Genomic DNA, 14,574 nt, shown 5'->3' with positions numbered 1-14,574 from the left:
ATATATCAGTTATTGTTTCGTGTATGTCAACAACGCAAGTTGAATTTGTCCACCATGTATACTGACCTTGATCGGTATTATTTTGGGACAGACAATGAGAAATTCAGAAGTGAATCTTGAACTGAATAGAGGAATTTCCCTATTTTTAACAATTAACGCGGCGAATTTGAATTTTCCATTAGATATCATTTCTTTAAATTATATTTTAGTAATAGAAACTTCAAGCGTAAATCCCATAAAATCACGCGAGAACTGTCATGGCTGGCTGCTGACCCCCATGTTTTTTATATAAATTATATACTGATGACATATGTAAAAAAAAATTATCTAATTTTATTTTTTTTTTCTTGATCACTTGATCACCCCTGTAATACGGCTCTATCGAACGCGGAGGACTCTGCAAAACGCGGAACAGTGTTGAGTTCACATGGAAAAGACAAGGTCTTTGATTTCCCCTTTAAACTCGCTCAGAAAATGTTTAATTCTAATTTCTTTTAGGTTTAAATCATAAGGGGATGATTAAGCTTTCAAATGGTACAAAATTTTAACAAACTGGGAAAGAATTGTTTTCCGCTAGATAGTTTAAACAACAAAATCGTCAGTAATTTTTGTAAATAAAACTTTTAAATTAAAAAACTGACCGTTCAACGCCATTTTAACGCAATTTTAAAGAATACAAATCTGTCATAATCATAAATCTAGATTGTATCCAATTTTCATGAATTGTAATGAATTACGAGCGTTTAAAGGGAACAGAGTCGATAAAAATAATATCGTACGAACGCGGAGCTAAAATTTTATTGGCTCTGCAAAACACGATTAACTGACCTGTAAAACGCGGAGTTTTTACATACAACAGCCATATTATTAAGCAGACATATACTACTGAAAATATTAAATAAATTGCTCAAAGGGAATTGTAAGTTTAAGTTTGAAACCAATAAAACTAATTCTTGAAGAAAAAGACCATCATAACATAGTTAATTACATCCAACTTGGAGACAGTTTCATCATAACATGTACATATCTGCAGTGTTATTATGTCATGTAAATTGAGTAACATATGCAAAATGCTAGAACCTGTTTATTGATGTTCAATACTTATAAGCAGATTAAAAAATCAGCTTGAAAAAAAAGACTTTTTACGGTATATTGAACCAATGTAAACAAAAACATGACATTAGCCTTTTTGACAGATTAAAGAATTGTGAGCTCTGTTCTCACTTTTTTAAACAATAAAATGCTTTCTTTGGTGATTCATGAGGGATATGAAGGTGGCGACATTGCTAAAAAATACATAACCCACCATAGCGGGTTATGTAAATTTCCTCTACAATGATTGCTACCTTCATATCCCGCATGAATCACCAAAGAGAGCATTTTATTGTTTATATTTACATCTTTCTTTTAATTAATTAATAAATTGATTATAAAAGTAAATAAAGTTTATTAAATTACTGTTAATGAACATAAGTACGTTAGCTAAAAGAAATAGCTAAATCGTCTCCTGTGCGACTCTGAGTCTGACATTATCATGAAATTTCGTGCAGTCCGTGATTTTTCATAGGCCGCTGTATATTTCGACCAATTGATAAACAGGTCATGAAGAATTCAATCTGGCTGTTTCTATAGAGCTTTGAATTAAACATAGGTTTCCGTAAGAAATAGAAGAAATCATTCTCGGTAGATGTAAATTTAACCCAATGACTGACTCTGACGCTCAAATTTTGGTTGGCTAGTATTAGAAATACCTTACTGAAGCATGGGACACTTTAAAACCGGAAAAAATGTTACCGAAGTCGTGACCATGCCTCTTTAACACATCTATATAGCTTTTCTTTCTTTGCGTCTGTGCTGTTTTGAGTTCACATTCTTAATGTATACTATATAATGGTGCCTGTATAGGAGAGCAAGAGTTGAAATTGACACCCCGAGAAAATCATTGTCAACTGACGCGAAATGGACGTTGACAATTGTTTTCGAGGATTGTCAATTTCATCCCAAACCCCCCTACACAGGCACAATTTCCAACGGAAGACCTTATAGTGATTGTTAGGTTTTTTCTTTCTTTCTTCTTCTTCTTATTTTTTCCCCTTTTTGTATCGTGAATATCTCAGAGATGTCTGGATAGATTTTCCTAAAATTTTTAGTGATGATTGAAATAAAAAAGATCTAGAAGTTTGTGATTTGAGTTTTTCTAAATTCATTTCCGTTTGTCCGTTTCCTGTCCCGCGACGAAAAGCTTGTCATCTCGAGATCTCAAAAATGGTAAAGACTTGAACATCCAAACTTTTTTGGGATGATAGACCTATAGCTGTAGATGTGTTTAAACTGTATTGTTTTGTTCGTCGTAACTTCCGGTCGTCACCGGAAGTACTTCAATTTTTATTTTTTTTTACGCATTCAATTTCTTTTCCATAGAATAAATATAAAGCTATTAATCTATGCAAATGTTATCTATGCGATGTCAAATCAACAAAAAAATTCTACTTCCGGTGAAATATCTCACTTATCTCAGGAAGCTTTTTTAAAACACATTTTGTACCCGCGGGATCTGAGAAACTATAAGTGATCAAGACACGAAACTTTTCTGGATGATAGATATTTGATTTTGTTTATGTGTTTAACCGGTTTCATTTTGTCTTCCGTCACTTCCGGTCCACACCGGAAAAGTTCAAACAAATCGACCTGTTCATCAGTTTAACTGGGTTTTTTTCGATGTTTTGAGTAAGATAGATAAACAAAAATTTACAAAAGGCAAGTATACAAGAAATATTTAATACAATTTACATTGAGCACTTCCGTTTGTCCGTTTCCTGTCCCCAGACAAAAAACCTTATTTCGACACGATCTCAAATACGGTAACGACTAGAACAACCAAACTTTGTGGGATGATAGACCTATGTATGTACATGTGTTAACACTATTTTGTTTTATCCGGCGTAACTTCCGGTCGTCACAGGAAGTACACCCAATTTTGATTTTTTAAAAATATTTTGGTTATTTAGCATTGAAGTAACATTTTAGCTATAGAAATATAAAAGGTCATCTACACATGGTACAAAAAAAGTTCTACTTTCGGTGAGACATCTCAAATATCTCAGGTAGCCTTCTTTTTTTAAAACAAAGTACCTACACGATCTCAGAAACTGTGATAGATCAAGACACAAAACTTTTACGGATAATGGACATTTTATGCACATGTGTTTAACGGGTTTCATTTGGTCGTACGTCGCATCCGGTTCTTACTCGAAGCGTTCAAGCAATATAATTTTTTTTTTTAAATTTAGATTTTTTAAACTTTTTACTTAATGTGATGAACAGTAACGTATCGTAGGTAAATATACTAAAATATGTTCTTTCAATTTCTTAAATCACTTCCATTTGTTCGTTTCCGATCCCGATACAAAAACCATTTTTCAACAAGATATTATAACTAACAAAATCTTGAACATCCAAACTTTGAGGAAAGACAAGGCAATATATGAAGATAAGTTTACTATATTCTGTATGATCAGGGGTAATTTCCGGTCGTTACAGAAAGTACTCAAAAATTGACATATTGTCTTTCTGTTTTTGTATTTTTGGGGAATTCCTTAACAGTATACATGTATATTATATCAATTTTTCTGTTTACAAGAGAAGAACGGAAGACCTTTTTGTTGCTATAGCAACAAGAGTCTAGTTTTATATACTGAATGTCTTCATTTTAAAGAAAACTTAACTGCTTTTATATATGAATGATGTGAATTTTATGGCGAGCCGTACGCGAATAGTTACGCGCATGTAACAATTCGTTGTGTTACCTGTTGCCAAGTGTGTTGCTTACGCTGAGGGTAATATAGAGGATTATCAACTGCGTCTAAACCAATCAGATTTCAGTATTTAACACGAAAGTATAATAAACTAAATTATCACCTACTACGATGCATTTCTGATCTTTTACAACACTTGAAGGAATAACACTGTCGTGTGTTTGGTAAATAAACTCTCCGTTATTAATGTTCAACCGAAGTTCTCTATATTTCAGACGTTCTACCGTTCCCGTGGGTTTTTGATGCAATGGTCTATTATATTTTTTAAGATGTCTTTTTTTGTAAAAAAAAAAAAAAAAAAAAAAGAACCTAGACACGATCTCGTTGCGAGCAACGAGTGGGTCTTCCGTCCGATTTTTGAATAGATATGATTAAACTTATCACTTCAAAGATAAAATCGTAGATCTAAGCGAAAAATAGCAACAAAAAAATTGCGGCAATCGGGGCTTAACCCGGGTCACCTGGGCCATGTCCACGACTTTATCGACTGAGTTACTCAGACTCTCGCTTCAGAACTTTGACGCTTAATTTCTCGAGAATGACTTGATCGATTTTAAAACAAATTACATATTCTGAATTAGTAAGAGGGTCACTATAAGGTGAATAAATTTCATCATCATATTAACTTCCTTTTAGACTAATTTTTCAACCTACACTGCGAAATGCAGATTTCCGGAACACGTCATTTTTAAACTTCAATATCTCTGCAATGCGGTGTCCGATTTCAAAACGGTTTTTAGTTTTGTATTCAGTACAAAAATGTCAACAAAACGCATATGCTTTAAAATTCCAAAAATCAAAATATTAGAATCACTTCCGGTGACGACCGGAAGTGACGGACGACCTGCTCATATTAAAATTTGATAAGTTTAAAACATATTCTGATGGGGAAAAAATTGTAGATTATTTGATTTAAAAAAATTTAAAACACTATTTTCCAAAAATGCTGTTTGAGCGGACCGGAAGTGACGTACGATCGTAGTCTTACCTGATCGGCCCTAGAAATTCAAAAATCTATCATTCCTGAAACTTTCAATTTTCTATCTTTAATCGTTTTTTCGAAAAAGGGAGGACAAGATCACTTTTTACAAAAAGAAAACGAATATAACGGCCGACTGGAAGTGACGTCATCAACAAAAATGTACATGATAAAATACCTTGATATTTTGTATTATTCGGGAAATTTTCATAAAAATCCATTGTAGCATATTTGAGATATTTGAGTTTTAAGAAAAATGTTAAGAAAAAAAGAATAATAATAGTGAAAAATAGAGAAAAAGAAACCTAACAAAAACAATAGGGTCTTCCGTTGGAAACGGAAGACCCTAAAAAGACAACTCTTGCTTAACCGAAGTTCTCTATGTTTCAGTTCAACCGTTTCCATGGGTTTTAGTGCAATGGTCAATAGAGCTGTATGATGGGGATGTTGATTTAATGAAGCTTTTATTTCATATCAAGTTTTTACTTTTGAAAATTAAGTCATTTTTAAGAGCAAAACCGTCACGAAAAAAGATATCTTTAGTAAAATTTGATGTTATTATTCTGCTAAGTTAAAAATATTGGTAGCAACGTTCAGTTCAACAAAGCTTGCATTTTAGTGCAAAAAGTTCAAATTAAATTAGCTCTTACCATTGAGATATACACTAGAGAGACATGTATAATTAAATTATATACTTGTCAATAAACCCTTTAGACAGCCACATTACGGAGTGAGATACCTTAAGCTCATTTTATATATTTTATTTTCTATTTTAAATTTATAGAATGATGAACATGGGCATTTCCTGTCCCTTTTACTGTATTCATTTTATAACGTTTTGCATATAAGTTGATAGATTGCAAAGATGATGGATTTTGTTGATATTTTATAATTGTCGTCATAAACTGAAGTAGTCAACGTACCCCAGGTTTTCAGTCGCAGCATGGACAAGAAATACACAATAAGAGCCAATCGGACACACCATGTCCTCTTTATACGGAATTGAAGCAAAATAAGGCTTTCCCTGTTAATATAGATAAATTGTTAAATAATGTTCTCATACAGAGGCTCAATAGTTACACTCAGTAGAAGAAAGGTCATGAAAGTATTTTTGTTTGCAGGTCAAAAAAACATTATCCTCACTGACCTTAAATCTTATTTAGAAAAAAATGTAATGTCATTCCTTTAAACACCGTTTCAAACATAATTTCTATAAAGAAAACGAGACAACAAATTTGTTAAGATGGTAATTTATAGCAAGTTCACGCATGTGATTGTCAAAATACACGAATATTTATGAATTAGCTCACAAAAAAGCAGAGTGAGGTGTTTCTGTGATGGCCATAAAAAAGTTGAACATAGTTTCAACTCCCAAAAAAGAGTTGATAGTGATAAGAAGTTTGTAAAATAACTATGTATGACAATTTCCAAAAATGAATTAAAGAAGATATTTTTGGTTCAAAATGCTTACCGCAATGGCAGGTTTTTGTCGAAAAATGCTGGCTGGAAAAATCATAAAAAAATGTTAGTCTTGTTTTAACAAACAGTTACTTTCAACATCATTCTTTTATGAAATGAATATAAGCCTAAAACTGTCCATTCTGTGAGAGAAAGAACTTATCAAGGCCCAAAGACTTTGAGACTGAGATTAGTTCTTTCTCGCAAAGAATGCACATTTTATGGATGATGTCGTACTTAAGATATCCGATCCATAATAGCCCCAAGTTAAGTAAATCTTGATGCATAACATATAAGTATGACCTTAATACTCAGTATACTTTGAGAAATTTTCATGTTAAATATCGATATGTAAAAGCGGAGTGTGTCCTAATTAATGACCTCTTCTTTTTCTCGAAGAGTTGCCAGCCCCCCCCCCCCCCTCCCATTTGCCATTAATCTATGTAAATTCATTCGAAAACAATTTATACATAATAGAATTTATTTTCAATAGTTTTTGTATTTCTAATGATAAAGTACATCTCTCCATCAAAGCATTTATTGATATTCTTAGTACAGCAAAACTCGTTTATAACGAATTTCAAGGGCCCATAGAAAAAAATTCGTTATAGCCGTAATTCGCTATACGTTTACATGTATAACGAATTCGTAAAAAATATTATAGCGAATTCGTTATAAAATAATTAAGGGTTTTACCGGCTAACAGTTTTCTAAACTATCGCAAGTTATAAAATTAGTATTACCGTCATTTGCAAAAAATGTCAATATAACCATTTCATTTCAATTTTTAAAAAAATTCCGTATACTATTTGAATTTGAGTATTTATTATATGCATCATAAAATTGCATGTTTCTTCAATAAAATTTGAAATGAAAAAAAATCGTTATAAAAATGATAAAATACGTTAAAATTTTGCCAGCGGGGGTTTTAAAATTACTTCGATATAGCCGTAAATTCGTTATAGCCATGTTCGTTATGTACATCAATTTTCTATAGGTTTATATAGGAAATTTGCCGGGACATGAATATTCGTTAGAGCCGTAAATTCGCTATATCCGTGTTTGTTATATTCGAGTTTTGCTGTATTTACTTTTTTTAATTAAAAAAAAAATGTGTATGTCCCGATAGACCTTAATGCAATTTTAATTAATTAACTACTGCTTCGTTAGTAATATTTCTAAAAATTTCTCTCGGTAGACTTTTTCTTCTGTAAAATGCTATAAATTATATCAGAATATTTAATACATGATGGATATTCAAGGTTAGAAAAATTACGTCCTAATATGAATTGGATACCTTAAAACATTTACTTTTTTGTTTTGAGGTTAAACTTTTGACAATGTTTATGAAATTATTTTGTAATTGTTAACAATAACGTCAGTCTTGCATAGCATTGTTTTTTTTTTGTTCTCCAAATGAACACATTTAGGTATGCGCAAGGATTTAAAACCGTAGTGCCTATTCACTCAACACTTAAACCTCATTTCAAAGTTGAAGAAAAAAATTTTACACAAACTTTAAGGATTTTGAGGATATACTGCAAATACTGACTCTGTTCTTAGTGAAATTCTGAATGTAAAGTTAGGAATGCTGTAACAAATAACAGCGAAACATGAGATTATTCATGGGTGTCAAGGGTGTTGAAGATAAGAATTAAACTTTTTCAAGGAGATTGTTGCCAAAATTTTGGGGAGATTACTTTAATTTTTGAATATGTGAAAACTTTGAGTTTCATATAGGTAGTGAACTATGTCTCAATTAACGTTTTATGTAATTTGCAGTTACAGATTCTTACAATCAAATGATTGATTCTGATTTATAATTCTACAAACTGGAGTTACAAAATACTAAACTGGATTATATACTAGTAGTTTATCGTCTTCTGTATCGCATATTCAGTAGCATATTCAAAATACATATTAATTAATTGTCAGCAAAAATAAGTTTTAAAAAATCTGGAATTAGATCCGGAGGAAACTTTGTTATCTCCATATTTGTAAATGAAGCGCGTGCATATTTTTGCGGATTAAAGAAGTGTACAGTACCAATTAGACCCAACCTAACAGAAAGTAAACGCCAACTAAACCCTGCATTTACTTGCTAGGTTTACTCTGGGTTTACTTTGGGTTTACTAGAGTGGACCCAGAGTAAACCAAAAGTAAACCAGGAGTGGACACAGAGAGTAAACCTAGCCAGAAGTATACCCCTGAAAGCAGACGCTAACTGTGTATTCGGAATATACAAGTGGTAGGAATTACAGGCAGTAGGATAGTAAGATTAAAGGACATATCCCATGTTTTTCAATTATAATTTTTTTAATGAAATCATTCTATACTCATTTAAAATAAAGTTTATGGTCGTTTGTTTAAATAATCTGGCTAATTCGATAGTTTGAAAGCGATGAAACCCAAATGTCGCGATATGCATATTTTCTCTCTCGATCTACCCGCCATTATGTGTGACGTCATATACGACCTCGAGCGAGAAGGTGCTGTTAGCCATCTTTATAATTGGATTAGATTTAAACGACAATTAAACTAATAATCACCTATAAAATAGCCGATAACGGGACATGATGGTGTTTCGTGTCTCATATAGGTGTTCTAGCCGTCAATAATGGGGATTTTGTCTGTTGTTTTTAAGTTTCCCATACGAAAGTGTGCAGAAATATTGGGACAAATAGCTGTCGACGAGAAGATTAATAAATAAATTACCAACACATACATTATAAATTATATGGTATATTTTTGTAATGTAAGTTTCATTAAAAATCGTATTCATTTTTCAAAGAGAAAAAATAGAAGTTTATGCACGGAGGCCTGTGTTCAAAAAGCAAATTCATCGGAGGAAAATAACGAGAGGATGCCATTTTGGATACCGCCTCGCTTCATTGGCTGTTTTCTTATTGATATTGTGAAACTATACATACATGTGTAATAGTATTAGATTTATTAATTATTATATTGATAAATCTAATTACAGTATTGATATTAATTAGTTAAGATATAATATATTTTAGCAATACATGTAGTTCTATATTAAATCACCCAGGTAGAACACCTAGGTTTACCTGCTTAAGTTAATTAAGGCCCTTAGGATATATGGTCCTTATATGGTCAATCAAAAGGTGTGTTTTTACAGAGAGAATCTATTGGTTTTTAAGTTTGTATAGTTGGGTTTCATTGGTCTGTGGATTTCCCTCCAGAAGTTCTTTGTGTTTTAAGACACTCTTCATATTAAAGCTAAGGAGACAAGACTTAATGTTTACGACTTAGAAAGACCTTGATACGTATAGACTTTACTTCATCTCATTATGGTAAGCTAACATTAATTATATTTCTAACCATAACAGAAGTGCTAATATTTAATTAATGGTACATATCCTGTAATTTAGCAAATCTAATTATCCTTTTGCACTTTCTTAGTAAGAGTGATTTTTGAGTGAAAGAATATTTATTAAAGTATATTGAGCTTCAAGTACTAGAGGTAATACTAGTGAAAACCTTATTTTAAAGTTATCTGTATTTTAGTATTACTTATGGAAATATATATGTAATTTGTAGTGTCTGTCTCTGCTGTGTAAGCTATAATAGCAAAGTGCACACTCATAGGGCGTGGGACTGCCGTTTCCCATATGAATGGTATGGATTATGTTTTATCATTGTTATTATAACGTATGTCAAATTTAAAGACATCTCATATATAGCTGTAAAGCATTTTAATGACCTGTATGGATAAAATGTGTAATTACATGTATAATTACATATAAGAGTTATTGCCCTTTAATAAGAGTAAAATATAACTGTGTCCATAATGTATTTTATACATATCACTTACTATTGTTATATTTCATTTCAGGGCATTCATTTATTTATCTGTTATCTATTTATTATATCTGTAATCGCAATAATAAAGGGATGTCCAGAACCTTATACAGTGTTATATATTAAGTATAGAACAAGCACTGTTTCACATGTATGCGTCGATTTTGTATAATAGATTTCTTCATATAATTATAGTTCACCTCTGCAGAAAACATATGTACGGAATTTGAGATTTCTGTAAGTTTTATTGTTGCGGGAAATTCAAGGAGTTGTCGATATTGAATGTTGCCATGTTTACGCGAGAAATCACCTTTGTGATATACATGTATGTATACGTAAATAGATAAAAACGATCCAACAGAAGAAACAACAATTCAGAAAAACAATTTTTCCTGCTTTAAATATTTATACAGTGTAATATCAAGTAAAGAACCTTCAAAAGTGGTGACCACTTCTTACCGAAGAAACAAACTTCGTGTGCATCACAGTTTTACAACAATGCACATTATGAGTCATATAAAGAACGCCAAAGAACAAAATTATTGAAGATTTTGATAAAATAAACACCTGTTATAGATTTTTATTTAGCTAATATCCATATAATACTAATTAAGTTGTGTTTATCATGTTTTCACGTCGATCAGTCTGATTATTATTGTCGACTTCATCGTCCTTTTTTTCGGCTATAACATCGTTTTTTATCCGTACTGGTAGTTCAAACATGTACGACTGAATGGTAAAATTCTTTCAATTTAGTTAACATCGAAAAAAACCAACATTAATGGTGAATAAATGTCAAAACTTTAAAGAAGATAATGCTACTCCTACCATTTGTTGACAATCAGATGTTCGAAGAAGGTCGCATGTGACGTCACCGTACTACGTGACATGCTATCTAATTAACGAGTTTTTATACGATCGGGGCTATGATTTAAACTGATTTCATGGCTAATTAAAACATTTTTAAGCAAAACAAACTTTGGGAAATATTTAACAGATACACAAGAAAGGCAGAAAATCTAAAATGTCCCATACTTTAGGAACATGCGATTTTAAAGGACATACTAGTCTGCTTTACACTTCAGTGCATACAGTTGACCTCAAAAGCACTTTCTAAATACCCAGAGTAAACCCCGATTAAACCCAAAGTAAACCCCGAGTGGACCCAAATTTTCAAAGAGTAAACTCCAAGTTAACCCGAAAAGTAAATCCGGGGTTTAGTTGGGGTTTACTCTGGTGTAAGGATGTGTCTGATCGGTACTTATAAGTTCCACAAAGGATCTTGCTGTCCATCTAAAAATATTGTTTTAGAATACATGAAAATTGGGAACATATCAAACCAGCCGTTTCTTCTCTGCATGCATAAGTTTTTGATTCGCAGTGGATGGATTTAACTTGTCTTAACATGGATTCATGAATAACAAATAATTAAATTTTGTCGCTTGATTAACTAAATAAATTATCTCACCTTTAACGTCAATGTTAAAGCAGTGTAACTCAACAGTACTGACCCTGAAATAAATCAAAGCAAAAAATTATGTATTTTTACAACTACATGTATATATTTATTATACTAATAGTGATTATATGTTAAATCCCTATATGCATGAAAAAATTGGACAGTTTTTTAAATTCATTTATTAAAAGCTTTTGCAAACAAACTACGTGTTCGTGATTTGAGAAAAGGTAAAAATCATTCCGATGAAATATGAAAAGGACAGAACAAAGTATTATTTTGTAATTTAAAGAGGAAAAACTAATAAATTGACTAAAAATTATGCTTCCTAAAAACAAAACAATAAATGATTTTTGAAAATCTTTTAATGTTTTGACAAAAGTTTCGAGGAGTTTTAAAAGTTCAAAAAATTCTGATAAGTGAGGTTATGTATTTTCTCTGAAATGACCTGCATGAATTAACAAAGAAAGCATTTTATTGTTTAAATCGACTAGCTAACAAGGACATATTTTTGTTTGGTAAAACTGTATTGTGGAAAATGTCCACGGTGTTAGTGTTCAAAATGATAAAAAAAAAAAATAACGAAATAACTAAAGAGTTAAAGATTTTTTTTAATATAATCTCGGGAAATATAGTTTTATTAGGATTGTAAAAGTGTCAAAAGGTTTCACAATTGTCTAAAAGATACAATGAATTACGTTAGATTCATGCGCAGAAGTTGGCGGACGACGTCTTAATAAAACTTGTAGCAATATTTATAAACTTTATTCTTGCAGACAAAAATGTTCCATGATCTAATTTTTAAAAAGCAATCTCTTCAGACTCTCTTCTCTCTCTTCAGACTTAATTCTAGTAAATTTAGTCATCGTGTCTTCATTCAACTTCACATTTAATTGCTAATGAATATTTAAATCACACTGGCCTTCCTTTATATGTCATGTAAGTTCAATGGAAATCGACAAAAAAAGAGGGGATAGATACATTATCTGTTTATACCCAGAAAAGTTCACAAGAAAAACAAACATCTTATTGAGTTTCAAAATCTTTTCTCCACTCAGAAGTATTTGGGACACCTTGCACAATTGTACAATTTTAACGTTAACATCCGGGGTACTTAAAGGGACTTGGACACGATTTGACATAAAATTTTCACCATTTATTTTTCCATTTTCAATGTTTATACTAATAAATATAGAAGTTTATGATGCTATGTCAAAATTTGAAAGTCAAATATCAAGCTATAAGCAAGATACAGGGTTCATAATTCTTTGTTTTGTAAATAAAGCTCGAATATTGTCATTTTTTTACATATGTGTTGCATTGGTGTAAGTTTCAATCAATTATCTTTCTTTTCTCGAGTATTTATACTCAATAGTATTTATTAAGCTATTGAATTAGTTTAAATTGTTTTTACATGTCATTTTGTCTAAGAAATGGTGACTCTTTTTATTACATTTTTGTAAACAACTATAAGACTCGAGCTTTGTTTACAATACAACCAATTCTTACCTCTGTATATTGTTTGTAACTTGACTTTAACATTCAATATTTTGGTCAATCATTTAAAATGTACCAGTAAACCATTTTATACATAAAAAATAAAAATATTTTTTGGGAGTTGATTTTAATCAACTCTCCTATGCAGTTACTCAGACAAACCGAAAGTGAAACAGTGTTTGGACCTCAGCAAAAATCATTACTGCTGACAAGACTTAGTTCTTGAAAATAATCGATAAATTCGATGTAATGTATGCTAAAGCATTGTTTCTTAAGGAAACTTATTTATAAATACCTTGAAAATAGTCAGATTTTAAATGGTACGAACAATATAAATATTTTTATAGTCGTATGTATTCCTACACCAGAGTTCAATATAGTCTCGTTCAACTCGACGCTCGGCTGTCTCCGTAAATCCTTGTCGGAGATTTACGGTGTCAGCCGAGCGTTTGCTTGAACGTGACTAGAGTTCAATAGTTTTGGATCCATACAATTTTCGAGAAATATTTCTGTTACTGATACATAGTTCGTTGAATTAATTTTATCTTTAAATATTATTTAACATGATTCATATGGGGAGTTCTCGACACTCTTGTCGAAAAAGTCCAAAAATTCATATCATAAAAATGTGCGTAATTCAAATTAGAAACTACATGTACTTGTCATGAAAAATAACATATCATTGATTTTAAAATAAATAAACATCGGACAAAATCAACTCCCGTCAGTTCTTCAGTACTTTGATTTTGATTTTAAATCGCGTCCAAGTTTTGAGGTTCTAATTTAAATAAAAAGAAATCATATTTTGAAATTTCTCTTTAGTAACCATGGAAACACTTTAAAACTATGTGTTTCTCCACAATATTTTTTTCTTTCTCTTGAAAATGACAAATTGGTTTTACAATATATTCTACCCTAGAGGCCTTAAATTGTGCACATTACTTGCGATATGTTCTCAAATAAGCATTAAATTGTCATTTTTACATCTTTACCCTCTGTTACTATGGCAACGAGACCACATAGCAAGAAATAAATGGTGTTCGCCTTTTTTACTCATCAAAGTCTTTCAAATTGCCAAGTATGAGGAAAATATGTGACTGTGTGGCCACCGAATTTTGATTCTTACTTAGAATTAATCTTAACATCGTTTGCAATGCAAAAACCCCGTAAACTTTCTATTTGTGGTTATGTATTGACACCTGAAGCGGTAAAGGGGGCGTTTTAGAACAAATATTCTAGGCTTTTTTAGCTTACATGAGCTGAAAGTGAGCTATTCTGATCACATTTTGTCCGTCGTCCGTCTGTTTGTCTTCTGCCCTGTCACATACTCAATTGTTTTCTATTTGAAATCCGGAAGTTATCCGTCTTTGGTTTTGTCTTTTATGTGTATGTCAATAAATTAGAAACTAACATGGCTGCCTCCATTGTATACAACATGGTGTCAGAATAAATCTACGAAATTCGCCCATCATTAGAGGCCATCGGCAGAAAAATACAATCTTAAAAATTGTTAACATACCGCTGCCACCTTTTAAAGACGAAAA

General features: G+C 31.5%; 1 long non-coding RNA gene across 1 annotated transcript; it reads right to left on the bottom strand.

The window, feature by feature from the left end:
- Positions 1-5,741: 5,741 nt before the first annotated feature.
- LOC128176329 (uncharacterized) lies at positions 5,742-11,599 on the bottom strand. Its single transcript, XR_008242778.1, has 3 exons — positions 11,546-11,599; positions 6,266-6,297; positions 5,742-5,818 (listed from the first exon to the last, which is right to left on the bottom strand). It is a non-coding gene; the product is annotated as an uncharacterized LOC128176329 (long non-coding RNA).
- Positions 11,600-14,574: the final 2,975 nt, after the last annotated feature.

The sequence above is a fragment of the Crassostrea angulata genome, chromosome 3 (genome assembly GCF_025612915.1).
Source record: "Crassostrea angulata isolate pt1a10 chromosome 3, ASM2561291v2, whole genome shotgun sequence".
In the NCBI taxonomy this organism is placed as follows: Eukaryota; Metazoa; Mollusca; class Bivalvia; order Ostreida; family Ostreidae; genus Magallana; species Magallana angulata.
Note: the sequence above shows the minus strand (reverse complement) of the source record. Positions and strands in the feature narration are given on the sequence as shown.